Source organism: Chiloscyllium punctatum, chromosome 16 (genome assembly GCF_047496795.1).
Source record: "Chiloscyllium punctatum isolate Juve2018m chromosome 16, sChiPun1.3, whole genome shotgun sequence".
Lineage (NCBI taxonomy): Eukaryota > Metazoa > Chordata > Chondrichthyes > Orectolobiformes > Hemiscylliidae > Chiloscyllium > Chiloscyllium punctatum.
Window position 1 is genome coordinate 99,367,783 of NC_092754.1, and position 15,457 is coordinate 99,383,239.

The following is a 15,457-nucleotide window of genomic DNA, read 5'->3' on the forward strand; positions in this document are numbered from 1 at the left end:
CATTGCACCCAGACCCACATCATACCCCATTCCTGCATATCCCATGGTTAACCCGCCCCCTAACCGGTCCCTGCGTCTCCCATAGATAACACACCTAGATGCACATGATGGGTAATTTAGCATGGTCAATGTACTGAACCTGTGTGCACTGTGAGAGGAAAGTGAACCTGACATAGGTGTATAAGAGCATGTGAAGTATGAACAGAGTGAACAGACAGCAGCGGTTCCCCTGAGTCAAAGGGTCAAAAACAAGGGGGAGCATGTTAAAAATGAAAGCCAAGACATGCAGAGAGGATTTGTGGAATCCAGTTTGAACCCAGACGATGGTTTGTGTCTAGAATGCATTGCCTGAGAGGTGTGATAAGGAAGGAAATCTCACAAACTTTATGAAGCACTTGTATCCGCATTGAATGGTACAGACTCAATGGGCCTTGTCTTTAATACATGATTTCATGTGGTGGCAGCCATGAAAGCTCTGATATATTCTGAAGCAGCAACCAATGAGACTTGTCCGTTCGTTCCTTCGAACTGTGCTCAGTAAGTGGCAAGATTACAAACCAGCATCGTCCCATGTAGTATCAACACTTACTCAACCTAAGACAGCCCATACATTTCTAAAAACATCCATGTTAATTCACAGGCTAGTCCAACGACAGCATCAGCATTATTTCAGATGTTTGACACAGTTATTTTAAGGACAGCAATAACATAGAAACAGACTTCGCTTCATTATTGTATAGGCTTCTCGTGTAAGGTTATTATTTCTCTGAAGAATAATAAATTCCTTCTCACATATTCGCATTGACAAAGATTTCGTTTTCCTCCGAGCTGTTCCTCACCACATGGCGACTTGTGTAACACTCCATCCACCACCAGTAATATTTACTCCCAGCTAAACCAGCACATAAAATGCACAGCTGGCACTCCCTCTCAACAGCCACTTGGATGGACCAAAACCAATTGGACTGGAATGTCTCAAAGGAAATTAATGCTGGTGTAACTCCATTAAAATCCCAAATAAACTAAAAAGACAATTCGATTTTTAAATAATTATTAAACAATGAGGACATCTTATTGATCCGATGAGTTTGTCGCTGTCATTGAAGTTATGTGATCTATTTCTGTGAAATCATTTCGAGCATATATTGAAAGAGAAAAAGCTCAGGGCACAGAAACAAGGTAACGCAGCATTTAACCGAAACATTCCAGGGAATAGTGGGCTATAGATCTTCAGGTAACTGAGAATAATGTAGTTTGGTGTTTTCTGGCTGGTATAGATGTATTGGGCTGAAAGGCCTGTTTGTATGCTATATGAGTCTACCACTTTAATTGTTGGAAACAGAGAATGAAGTCTCATTATTTCCACAGCTTGTGAGCATCAAATAGTGAGGAATACAATCTCCAAGGGCACACAGGATTTATCAGGATATATCATTCTCCCTTCACTATCGAATTGTTAAGAACCCCGTTTCTCGCTTTGTAACATACCTGTTAGTGTTCCTGCACCACAAAAACGCCAGGGGTCTAGCACCATATACTGAATAGAATTTAAACAGTGTCAACAGAATGCTGGCTTTGTAATGAAACGCACCTCACAAGAACAACTGGAAGGAATCTGCTGTATTCGAGTTTTCCATTCGACCCAACATCATGAATATTTCCGGAGTGCTTTTGAGTGCCGTTTAAAAGTCACATATGGAAAGCTGTCCCCAAAAATCTAAAAGGAAAAGTCTTCGTGTTCAAGACAATCGTGTCGTTTTTTCAGTATCTAAAGACAACAGAAATGTAGAAACTAACATAAGGAGTAAAGAATCAAAACAGTTCCGTCATGTGATAAGATCGTGGATGATCTGATTGTGACCTCAATCACACATTCCTCCTTTGCCCTTACAACGTTAGTGCGTCACTCTTAGTCAAGAATCTGCCTGCCTCTGCCTTAGGAATATTCAATGTCTTATCTTCCATCGCTCTCTGGGAAGACACAAAGACACAACAAAATGAGATGATTAACAGAGATATTCTTCATTCTCCATGGTAATCTCTGATACAAGCTGAAACATTGTTTCAGAATTCATCCTGAAAGACTACTTGGAATATTCTGGGGTTAAACAAAATTACATGTCGTTCGCCTAAAGCCCAGCAGATCCAGGGCCAGTCAACTCAAGATTTCCTCCATAAATAAACGCTCCTCTCAGGGTCAGCTGAGTGAATCTTCTATGTATTGCATTTCATACCATTGTGGCCATCGCTCTCTCGATGTGGTTACACCACTACCTTGTAGATCTGTAGAAAATCGCCCCTACTTTAAAATGTGTTCTGTTTCAGAAAGTTTCAACATTTATCTTACCTCTCTACAAATTTGATGAACATGTAAAGTTTTTATTTTGTAACCCAAGTGCCAGGTTTCTCTGTGCCTAACGCCAATCTATCCACTGAAAAAATACATTACGTTTCCATTCAATCCGCCAATATCTTTGAGCACAGGCACATTTTTCCTACTATGTTCCATAGACAAATACTTGCCTGTTCACTCGTTCCAACCTATACCTCTTTATAGAGTTGTGTCCTCTTCATATCTTCCTTCTCTAACAGTTTCAACAGTTTGTATTCTTCCCTAATACAGACAGACTATTTGGTCAAAGAAACGCAGTGGCTACATTTCAAAGTAATTTAAAATGAAATATTTTTACTCCATGTCTAAAATATCAATTTGAGATAAAGCTAAAGTGTTTTGCAGTCCCATCACTCAGTTCCCATTACTCAAAGTAGGGTCGGATGGTGTGGAATGCCTGTGGGTAGAATTGAGGAACCACAAAGGTGTAAAACCAGAGTTGGAGTAATGTACTGGCCTTTGAATCATAATCAGGGACTGGGGCGCATGATAGACCAGGAGATAGAAAATATATCTAGGAAAGGCAAATTTACAGTGAGTGGTGGGATTTCAATATGCAGGTGGATTGGGAAAATCAGACTGGTGGTGGTTTACAAGGAAAGGAATTTGTGGAATGTCTACGAGATGACTCTTTGGAGCAGCTTACGTTTCAGGCAACAAGGGAACGGGCCGTTCTGGATTTAGTGTTGTGCAATGAGACAGGCTTGATAAGGAAGCTTAAGGTGAAGGAACCCTTCGGAGGCAGTGATCCTAATATGATTGAACCTAAACTTCAATTTGAGAGGGAGAAAGCAGAATCGGAGTTAATATTACAGCTGTATAAAGGCACCGACAAAGACATGAGGGAGGAGCTGGGTGGAATTGACTGGGAGAGGAGCCTAGCAGGAAAGACAGTGGAACAGTAATAGCGGAAGTTTCTCAGAGCGATTTAGGAGTCACAGTAAAGATTCATCCCGAGGAAATAGATGCATTGTACAGGGAGGATGAGGCATCCATGGATAATTGGGAAATGCATATCTAGGGTAAAAGCAAAAGAGAAAGCAGATAACATGGCAAATGATAATGGGAAACCAGAGGATTGGGAAGCTTAGAAAGACGAACAAAATAAGAAATAAGGACGGAGATAAGCTATCCAGTGATATAACGGACGGCTGTAAGAATCTCTTTAGATATATAAAGGGCAAAAAAGAGAAGCAGAAATGGTTATTGGGGCACTGGAAAATGACGCTGGTGAGATAGTAGTGTGGAACAAATAATAGATGAGAAACTGAATAATTATTTCATGTCAGATTTCACGGCGGAAGACATGAATGAAATCACAAGAATTCAAGAGAGTGAGGCGGCAGAGCTGATCAGGAGAAGTTGCTTGAAAAAATAAATCGGTAAATAAGTTGGATGGAGAAATTATTGGGTGTCTTCCAGAAATCTTTGGAATCGGGGAGGATCCCAGAAGACGAGAAAATTGTGAAAGTGACACCCTGTTTTTTTTTAATAAAAAGAAGATATTTGAATTTTTTTACAGAATTATAATAATAGTACAATCTGGTGTATTCTGCTTTACAATATAATAACAACGCCAATATAGAATTTAAAAGCAAACTACTAATCTATTCTCCAAACTAGCAAACCATAAAATAGCATATCCTCCATTACTAAAAATAAACAAAAGTAGAAAAGAAAATAAATAAGTAAATTAATAACTAGATACATATGTTTTAAAATTATATTAAGTCATAACAGAACCCGTATTGACACAGGATTCCTCCTCGCTGGGGTCCCCGAACCAGCCGGAACCATGCTCACGGCTAAGCAAAGACTCTGAACAATGTGGCTGATATATCTGTGTCGATGTAGTTCAAAAAGGGCTTTCATGCTCAATAAAATAATTCCGTCTTTTGCTGCACAATATTCGTAAGGAAGTTAAGGGGGATATATTCCATGACTATCCTGGGCCAAATGCAAAGTCCTAGGGGACCTTCGGATATCCAATTCACTAAAATGTTTTTCCCCGGACAAAAGGAAAGGATAATGAATAATTTCCTCCCGTATACATCCAAAGAAGGGAAATTTGGGGAGCCCAAAAGTAGAGGCACTGGGTCCCACCCAATCTCTGTACCCAAAATCTTTGCCAAGGCATTCGCTATTCTGTCTGAATACATGCGGATCTTACGACATGTCCTCAGACAATGCGCGAGAGTACTAATTTCTATTCTGCATGTAGGACACATTGGAGATGCTCCTGCCTTGAGCTTTGCAAGTCACTCAGGTGCCATCTGAGCCCAATGAAGTACCTTGAATTGGATAGCCTGAGTTCTGTTACAGATAGAATTCTTCCTGGCGTTTTCCCAGACGTCCTCTCACATCTCTAAGGAGATTTCCATCCCCAATACTTGAATGTAGGTTTTATATAACCGTTCCTTGTCCATTGATACCTTATTAAATAGTTTGTGGTAGAGAGTACTGACTGCGGGCGGACCCATCGGCTGAAGCACTCTCATTTCTGTATCCAATTTCTGTGGATTAATTATCAGTGTGGTCTTCTTTTGTATAAAGTCTCGTATTTGAAAATATTGAAAAATATATTAACTAGACAGCTCAAATTTCTGAGCTGTCTGAAGGACATCATGACCTCCCCATTGAACAGGTCTCCCAAACAGAAGATACCTTTGCACTCCCAGGTTCTGAATATGCATCAGTCAGCCCTGGCTGGAATTCCAACCTTCCCACTATCGGGGTATAGGGGAGGATTTTTGTAGGTTGCCCTCATCCTGTCACGTTATCCTCCAGGCTTTGATTATATTAAATAAAGTAGGACTTTTACAATGATCGTAACAACTGTAATTTTGTCCATAAATAGTAGATTGATGAGTGGATATTTTGCTTGGGACGCATCATATCTAACCAGATTGTGGGTCACAAGAGACCCAATAAGCTATGTAGGACAATAGAGACCTCAATTGGTACCTCCTGAAATCCGGTAAATCCAGCCCACCCTTTACTTGTGGAAACAGCAGCTTTTCTCATTTAATAAGGGGCCGTCTCTGACTCCACATAACGGAGCCAAGCCAACCATAAAGCTAACGCAGCGCCTGTCTCGGCAGCATCAAAGCGAACATTCTCACAGGCGAGGTTGGATATTCATATTGACCAAAGCTATTCTATCGAGCCAGGGTTTCGGGAGGTCTTCCAAGCGTTGAAGGACCTATCTTATTTTCTCTATTAAATGTGTATAATTGGCTTTATATAGCTGACCAAATGCCGGAGTATTAAAAATACCTAAGTAAAGAAAACCTCCCAATGACCACCGAAAGGGGAAACGGGATGCGTCCGAAAAATTGGATATACTGGCAAGACCTCCCAGTGCAATGGCCTCCAATTTCATAAAATTGATTTTATAATCTGAGAATATGCCAAATAAGTTAACCACTTGGATTAAGCGGGGCACAGATGTCAATGGATCATTTAAGAAAAGGAGGTCATCATCTGCATAGAGAGTAATTTTGTGCTTGCCTGATCCAACTCGAGAGCCGTTATATTAGGGTCAGCTCATATAGCTTCCACAAACAACTCAATTACTGGCGTAAATAATAATGGTGAGAGAGAGCATCCCTGACAACAACGTCTCCTAATGCTACCGCTATCCGAACTTAAGCCGCTGTTTAGGGATCATTAATTAATACTGGTACCCATTTAGTAAAGACCTCTCCAACACCAAACCGTTCCAGTGCATAAAAGAGATATGGCCATTCTAATCGATCGAATGCCTTCTCTGCTTCAATCCCAGTATCACTCCCTGCTGGGAGGCTTATAGCATATTTAAGACTCTTCTAATGTTATTAGTTGATCTGCGACCCTGTATAAACTCCATCTGGTCCTCTTTTGTAACGAATGGTAAAACCCTCTCCAGTCTTAATGCCAATCTTTTTGTGAGAACTTTAAAATCCACATTCAACAAGGACATAGGTCAATGCAAAGAGCAGTCATCTGGGGCCTTTCCCTTCTTAAGAATGAGAGAGATATTTGCTTCTCTCAGAGAAGGCGAGAGGCAGACCTGACTATGTGAATAATTATACATATTTATAAGTGGCCCGGCCAATTCCCCAATAAATTCTTTATAGGATTCAGCCTGGAATCCATCTGGTCAGGGCGCTTTGCCACCCTGGAGCTGCCTTACCTCCTCCTGTACTTCCTGGATTGCCGGGGGGCATTCAAGAACAATACCTGCTCCAAGGTTTGGCCCGGGAGGGCCAAATTTTATTTTAAAAGACTCTATCTTACTCTTTCTATCCTCACAGCCCTTTGACCTCTACAATTTCAAACAGAACTTTCAAAGGCCGCATTGCTCATTTCACGATCACAAGTCAGGGTTCCAGCACTCTTTCTAATAGACGTAATGGCTTGTGGAGCCTTTTCTTTCCTGGCAAGGTATGCTAGATACCTGCCAGGTTTGTCACCGTATTCAAATAATCTCTGCTTCGCAAATAATATCTCCCTCTTTGCTCTTTGAGTAAGTGTGGAATTCAAAGTTGCCCTAAGGGCTGTGATCCGCTTTAGTTTTGGAATGGAGGGTCTATCCACATACGCTGCATCGGCCGCCTTCATGCGAGCCTCGAGCCGATGCTGTTCTCTCTTTTGTCTTTTCCGGTTGCAGAATATGAGATGACCAAGCCTCGCACGTATGCCTTACCAGTCTCCCACATCACCGAACGGTTACTGGCCATGTTTGAGTTGATATCCCAGAAGGTTTCAAATTCCTGCGAGAAATATTTTACGAAAGTACTATCCTTCAGTCGGAAAGGGTCCATACGCCAATGTCGGGAAGCTATCTCGTCCTCACTAGCCTTAACCTCCATATATACTGCGGCACGTTCAGAAATTGTTATATTACCTACTTTACAAAACAATATTGAGTTCAAATGTGTCGAGGGGACACAAACATATTGCTTCTTGTATGACACTTGTGTGGGTTAGAATAAAAAGTAAAGTCTCTACCCTGAGGGTGAAAACACCTCCACACATCTACCAGCCCCAACTCCCTACTCAGATCTGCCAACTGCCTAGATCTCAAAGATATGCCCACAGAGACCTTAGGTATTCTGGCCACCCCTGGGTCGATGATACAATTAAATCTCCCCCTATAATTGTGTGGCACACCCCAAGAGCCACCAACTTGGAGATCACTTCCATGACAAATTTAAATGGTGCACCAGCGGGCAATAGAGATCCAAAATCGCATATTACTCTCAATATATTAGGGCTTTAATTAATATATATCAGCCAGACTCTTCTTTTATCTGGCTTCGCATTTGGAAGGGAAGATTCTTCCCAGTAAGACTGGCAACTCCCCTACTTTTTGAGCTGAAAGATGAAAAGAACACCTGGCCAAATCCACCCAGTTGCAGCTCCGAATGCTCCTTATCAAGTAGATGTGTCTCCTGTACAAGGGCTACATTCACCCTTTCTTTTTTTAAGACTTGATAATATATTTTCCCTTTCGATTAATGAGTGGCACCCCTTGACATTCCAGGTGCACCACCTAAGCGAATGACTAGCCACGATAGTCCAAGCAAACCCGAGAAACCCCAGGAGGAAGAACCCCACCCAAAAGACATTGAATAAAAACCAAAAATGATTCACACATAAAACAGTCTTTAAAACAGCAAAATCAAAACAACTAAGAACTATTCCTAAATACAAATAACATAAAACATACTGAAAAGGAGACTTTTCCCCCTTGTTCACAAAGGGCACTACTACCTTCCAATAATCCCACCACAATATCTCCCAGCCAGAGGCATGCCCTCGGCCCGGGAATTACAAATTAGAATAATTAAATTCCAACATCTTATAAGACAGAAGTTAAAGTAGGGCGACCCCACCCCCCCCCCCCCCCACCACAGCAACACCTCGATACACTTAGCAAAACAACAAGATGACAATATATAAAATTACAAAATTACAATCCCAGCAAGTAATAAGCAAACAAATACAAAAAAAAACTCAGAAACGTCTCCCAATAATCAAATAAACTGCACGAGCTATAGAAAAGAGTCCATAGAAAGGATAAGGAATGAGCACTCCCCCTCCCCCACCACCACGGAAAGATAGAGAAGAGAAAAAAAGGAAGAAAGGAGGAAGAAAAAAAAGAAGAAAAGAGGGGCAAAATAATGTCATTATCCATACAGTTCAAATCCTGCAGTCTATTTGAGAGCATTCAGGAATTCTTTTACTTTTTTCCAGTGATCTGAAGTCATATACACATCCTCTATAACTGCAGCATAGCATTGCCGGATATCGCATAGATTATTGAATATTTAAATCCCTCAGATGCTTCTTCACCTCATCAAATGCCTTCCTCTTGCAGCCCACAGGCAGAGAACAAGATCATCCTGGAGCCCCTGTATATCTTGGCATGGGGATCCTTCCCCAAGTCTCTGGTGGACTCCAGCAGCATGTGTTTTTCCCTCTAATGTTGAAGTTGAAATGGGACCTGGCAGGGGCGCTGGTCCAACACGACCCAGCGCACAGCAACCTAATGGGTCTGCTCAACTTGCAACCAGCCCAGCTCTGACTCCCGTTTCAGCAGCTGTGGGAGCCATTGCTCCAGGAAATCAACAAGCTGCCCTTCCTCCTCCCGTTCGGGAAGGCCCAGCAATCGAATAATTTTTCCGATGACCTCCATTTTCGAGGTCGTCAATATGTTCACCTAAGGTCGAGACTCGATGTTCCAGAGCCCAGACCTGACCCATGGATGACTCAGCGGTAGTCTCGGAGGCTGCGGCCCGTTGCCCCGCCCCACCACGACACGCTGCCCGAGTATCTCAATCTCTCCATCATATTTCTTCAGCATGACCGAGATCGACTCCAACCTGGACTGGTCTCTTCACTGGAAGCATCAATCATCTCTCGGAGTTTAATAAGCTCCGAGATAAGGCTCGCCCCAGCAGGTCACGCCACGTCTCTGTTGCTAAGGGGTAGTGGGGAAGAAGTCCCTATCTTTTGTGAACAGCGAGAGCCTTTACCTCTGGTCATTTTAAAAATCATCAGACTGCTAACGTTTGATGTGGAATGGCCAAGGATGCTGGGCAAAAACTATTTTAGCAATTTAGCAGGTGAGGTGAGGGTGGGTACCCCACTTTGCCTGAGTCTTGTGCAGGACTCTTCAGACTCAGACCGACTGGGTCGCCGCCATCTTGAATCTCGCTGACACCCTGTTCAAAAGGGGAATAAGGCAAAAGACAGAAAATTCCAAACAAATTAGCCTACCCCGGTCATGGGTACGTTCCTGGAATCCATTGCGAAGGATGAGATTTCTGAATAATTGCCGGTGCATGATGAAGTAGGGCGAAGTCAGTATGGTTTCATCAAGGGGAGGTCATGCTAATGAATCTGTTAGAATACTTTGAGGAGATAAAAATCAGGTTAGACCAAGGAGACCTAATGGATACTGTGTATCTGGACTTCAAGAAGGACGTTGACAGGATGCTGCTGAGTAAGATAAGGGCCCGTGGTGTCATAGCCAAGGTACTAGTGTGTACAGAAACTTGACTGTCTTGCAGAAGGTAGAGAGTGGGAATAAAAGAGTCCTTCTCAAGTTAGCAGCCAATGACAACTGGTGTTCCGCAAGGCATCCACAACTTTTTACTTTTTACATTAACATTCTAGATGACGGAACTGAGGGCATTCGAGCGAGGTGTTTAGATGACTCAAAAGTAGACATAGGGACAGGTATCATTGAGATGGCAGGGAGGCTGCAGAAGGATTCAGACAGGGTAGGAGAGTGGGCAAAGACGTGGCAGATGAAGTATAACTCGGGCAAGTGCGAGGTGATGCACTTTAGGAGAGAGAAGAGAGGCATGGACTATTTTATAACTGGGGAGAAAATTCAGAAGTCTGAAGTGCAGAGTGTTGCGATTTCCAATCAGGATTGTCTCAAGATAAATGAGAAGGTTGTGTCAGTAGTTAGGAAGGTGCTGTATCTGCTGCACACTGTGTTTGAAATCTTATATTCAGCAAAGGAACTGAGTCAGCTCTTATAAACAATGATATTTGTTTATTGAACACAATTAATATGAGAACAATAAAACATATTATAAAGTAATGAAAAACACTATAATCTATCTTATGGTTTAACTTAGCTTTGGATTATCACATACCACCCCATCAGAAGTTGACTGGATTCCACCTCATGAAGTCCTCTTGTTCATCTGACGGTCTTGTAGGTGTGTTCTCTTTCAGTGGTTATTCTCGAGTTACCACTCTCCGAGCGGTTTTATGGTGATTCTTATCCTCCCAAGTCTTCACGCATTTTGGGAAGTTATGGAGGATCTGCCAATGGAATGATCAGGTTCATTTACCCTGATCAATCAGATCCAACCTGGGTTTGTCACATTGATGGCCCAAGGGTGACATTCCATTGTCCCATTCAGGTCCAACTTCAGGTGTGTATTACAGGGTCTGTAGCTGTCAGGCTTGTTTGCAAACTATCTCTGGGTAGCTGCAGCCTGTCTGCATTCCGCAGCATGTGGATGAGCACAGAGAGTTTGGTCAAGGCTGAGTTCTACTTCCCAGCATGATTCAATCATTGTTCATTTTTGTAACAATTTACTATTGTCCATTGTAAGATTATTATTTCAGGTGGCCCGTCTGGTCAGAAAGGCAAATACAGTGATGATATTTCTTTTGCGATGACTTGAATGGATGGACTTCCACTTCTCTGAAAGGCTCTAGTCAGACCACGTTGGAGTATTGTGTCCCGTGTGGGGCCCCATAACTCAGGAAGGATGTACCACCGCTGAGCGTGTTCAGAGGAACTTCATAAGAATGGTCCTAGGAATGAAAAGCTCAACATATGAGGTGTCTGGGTCTATACTCGCTGGAGTTTATAAGGATGAAGTGGGCTCTAATAGAAGCATACAGAACACTGGTTGCCTGATCAGAGTAGATGTTGGGAAAATACTCCACTGTTAGGAGAGAAATGATTCAAGGACATAGCCTGAGAGTCAACCAATCCTTTCTTGTTACATAATATCACATCTAAATTAGATTATATCCCTACAGTATGGAAACAGGCCCTTCGTCCCAACATGTCCACACTGACCCTCCGAACAGTAACCCGCCCATTCCCATTTCCCTCTGAGTAATGTACTTAACACTATGGGCAATTTAGCATGGCCAATTCACATGACCTGCACATTTTGGACTGTGAGAGAATATCCACACAGACAGGGGGGAGCATGTGCAAGCTACACGCAGACAGTCCCCCGAGTCTGGAATCCAACCTGGACCCTGGTGCTGTGTTAACAACTGAGCCACCATGCCGTCCCATTCTCTGGTTGGTTCCATGACGTCCTGCACTCAGAAATAATCTCATACACTCTATGAATCTTTATTCAAGGATATCACTGTCAAGTTGATTAATTGAGCCAATTTGCATGTTCAAACCACCCATAGTTACTGTTGTGCCCTTGTTGCAAACCCTCATTCTTTATTACCTCAGAAGTACTTTGGGGGGAATAGTGGCTGAAAATTCCTCTTCCCAAGAGGTTTCTTCTCTTGCTTTTCATTTGGACTGAGACGGACTTCAAATATTTTTTGGCACAAAACACTTTGAAAAGATCTGAATACCCACTCGCACGAACAAATGTTTATTTTCTTTTCACAATCGTGGACTTAAGAGGGTTAAAAGTGATCATGAGATATCGTTAGCAAGCAGGGTTGAGGAAAATCCCAAAAGAGTTCTTTTCATATATAAGAAGCAAGAAGGTAACTAAAGAAATGTTTGGCTCACACAAGGACAAAGGAAGAAAGTTATGCATGGAGTCAGAGAAAATGGGTGAGATTCTTAGTGAGTACTTTGCATCTGTATTCACCAAGGAGAGGGACATGACGTATGCTGGGGTTAGGGATCGATCTCTGAGTACTCTGGGTCAAATCGACATAAAGAGGGGGGAAGTTTTGGATATTCTAAAACGTATTAAGGTAGACAAGCCCCCAAGTCCGGATGGGATCAACCACAGGTTACTGAAGGGTGTGAGTGTAGAAATAACTGGGGCTTTAACATATATTTTTGCAGGATGATTGAACATGGGTGAGGTCCCGGAGGACTGGCGAATTTCTAATATTGTCCCCTTGTTTAACAAGGATAGCAGGGATAATCCAGGTAATTGTTGACCGGCAGGCCTGATATCATTGGTAGGGAAGCTGCTGGAGAAGATATTGAGGGACTTGGGTTAGGTGTTTTATTAGGTTCCCCATGGTCGGCTGATGGAGAAGGTGATGTTGCATGGGTTTCAGGGTGTTTTATGCAGATGGATAGAGAACTGGCTGGGCAACAGAAGACACACAGTAATAGTGGAAGGGGATTTCTCAACATGGAGACCTATGACCAGTGGTGCGCAACAGCGATCCGTGCTTGGACCACTATTGTTTCTGATACATATCAATGATTTGGAAGAAGGTATCGTTTGCCTGATTAGCAAGTTTGCAGATTAAACTAAGATTGTTGGAGTAGCAGATAATGAAGGGGACTGTCAGAGAATACAGCAGAATATAGATAGATTGGAGAGATGGGCACAGAAATGGCAGATGGAGTTCAATCTGTGCAAATGCAAGGTGATGCATTTTGAAAGATCCAGTTCAAGAGTGAACAATACAGTAAACGGAAAAGGCCTGGGGAAAATTGAGTCACAGTGAGATCTGGGTGTTCGGGTCCATTGTTTCCTGAAGACACCAAGACAGGTCAGTAAAGTGGTCAAGATGGAATATGGCATGCTTTCCTTCATTGGAAAAGGTGTTGAGTACAATCGCTGGCAGGTCATGTTACAGTTGCATAGAACTTTGGTTTGGCCGCATTTGGAATACTGCGTATAGGTCTGGTCACCACATTAACAAAAGGATGTGGATACTTTGAATAGGGTACAGAGTAGCTTCACCAGGATGCTGCCTGGGTTGGACGGTGCTGGTTATGAAGAAATATTGAGTAGATTAGGACTATTTTCCTTACAAAGTCGAAGTTTGAGGTCGACAAAATCAAGACAGATATACACAGGGTGGATAGCAAGAAGCTTTCCCCCCAGATTGTGGAACTCAATTACTCGCGGTCATGAGTTCAAAGTAAGAGGGGAAAGGTTTAGGGCAAATATATGTGTGAAGCTCTTTTAACATAGGGCAGTGTCAGCCTGGAATGTGTGGCGAGCGGAGGTGATAGGGGCAGGAACGATAGCATTATCTAAGATATATTTAGACAGAAACATGAATGGGCAGGGAGCAGAGGGATGCAGACCCTCGGAAAATAGTTGGCAGGATTAGAAAAGAGGAGGATCTGGATCAGCACAGGCTAGGAGGGCAGAAGGGTCTGTTCCTGTGTTGGAATGTTCTGAATTCTTTATAATTAATTCTAAAAATAGCAAGTTTTCAACTTATTGTCTGCTACACTTTAATAATATAAACAATTTATTTATTTGATAGTGCATGTCAAATTATTGTCATTTCTAAATTACAGTCACAGGATCAAAAAGATGTACAGCATGGAAACAGACCCTTCTGTCCAACTTACCCATGCCGACCAAATATCCCAACCCAAACTCGTCCCACCTGCCAGCACTCAGCCCATATCCCAAATATCCCAACCCAATCTCTTCCCACCTGCCAGCACTCAGCCCATATCCCTCTAAACACTTTATATTCATCTACCTATCCAGACGCCAGCTAAATGTTGCAATTGTACTAACCTCCACCATTTCCTCTGGCAGTTCATTCCACGTACGTATAACCCTCTGAGTGAAAGAAATTCGCCTTATATCTCTTTTACATTTTTCCCTTTCAAACCGAAACCTATGCCCTCTAGTTCTGGACTCCCCCATCCAAGGAAAAGACCTTGTCTATTTACCTTATCCATGCCCCTCATGATTCTTTAAACCTCTATAAGGTCACCCCTCAACCTCCAGCATTCAAGGGAAAACAGCCCCAGCGTGTTCAACCTCCAACTATAGCTCAAACCCTTCAACCTTGGAAACATGCACGTAAATCTTTTCTGAACCCTTTCAAGTTTCACCTGATCGATCAGGTCCTGGGGATTTTTGCATCTTCATACGTTTCCAGACATCCAGCACTTCTTCCTCTGTAATATGGACATTTTTCATGATATCACCATCTATTTATCCGTATATCTACATCGCCCATGTCCTTCTCCTGAGAAAACACTGATACAAAATACTCATATATTATTTCGCCCTCTCCTGCGGCTCCACACAAAGGCCGCCTTGCTGATCTTTGAGGGCTCTTTTCTCTCCCTGTTTACCCTTTTGTTCTCAATGTATTTGTAAAATCCTTTTGGATTCTCCTTAACTCTATTTGCCAAAGCTATCTCATGTCTCCTTTTTGCCTTCCTGATTTCCCTCTTTAGAATCTCCTCCTGCCTTTATACTTTTCTAAGGATTCACTCGATCTATCCTGTCTGTATCTGTCATATCCCTCCTTCTCAATCTTAACCAGCCCCTCAATGTCTTTCTTCATTCAGCACTCTCTATACCTACCAGCCTTTCCTTTTACTCTAACAAGCATATACTGTCTCTGGATGCCAGCTATCTAATTTCTGAAGGTTTCCCATTTTCTAGCCGTTTGCTTATCTTCCCATAATTTGCCACCACCAGCTTTTGAAAGATCTTGCCTAATACCGTCAAAATTGGCCTTTCGCCAATTTAGAACTTCAACTTTTAGATCTAGTCTATCATTTTCCATCATAATTTTAAAACTAATAGAATTGTTGGCAAATAACTGAAGCTCACACATTTCAGGTGAGAAATTAAATCGATTGATTATATTTCAATGTTATAATTCTATTTTATTGTTCAATCAAATGCTTACTCTGAATATTCAATTTGTCAGATGTCAATTATTTTGCAAATGATAGAGCAACAATGTATGCATTTGAACACTGAGTTTCAATGTGTAATTGTGATCACCAGCACAGACAGACAACATGTTCTTTTTTGATACAAAAGAAAATGTGCATTCTTTACATTTGTATCATAAAATGTCATTCGGTGTTTATATTTTAATTCC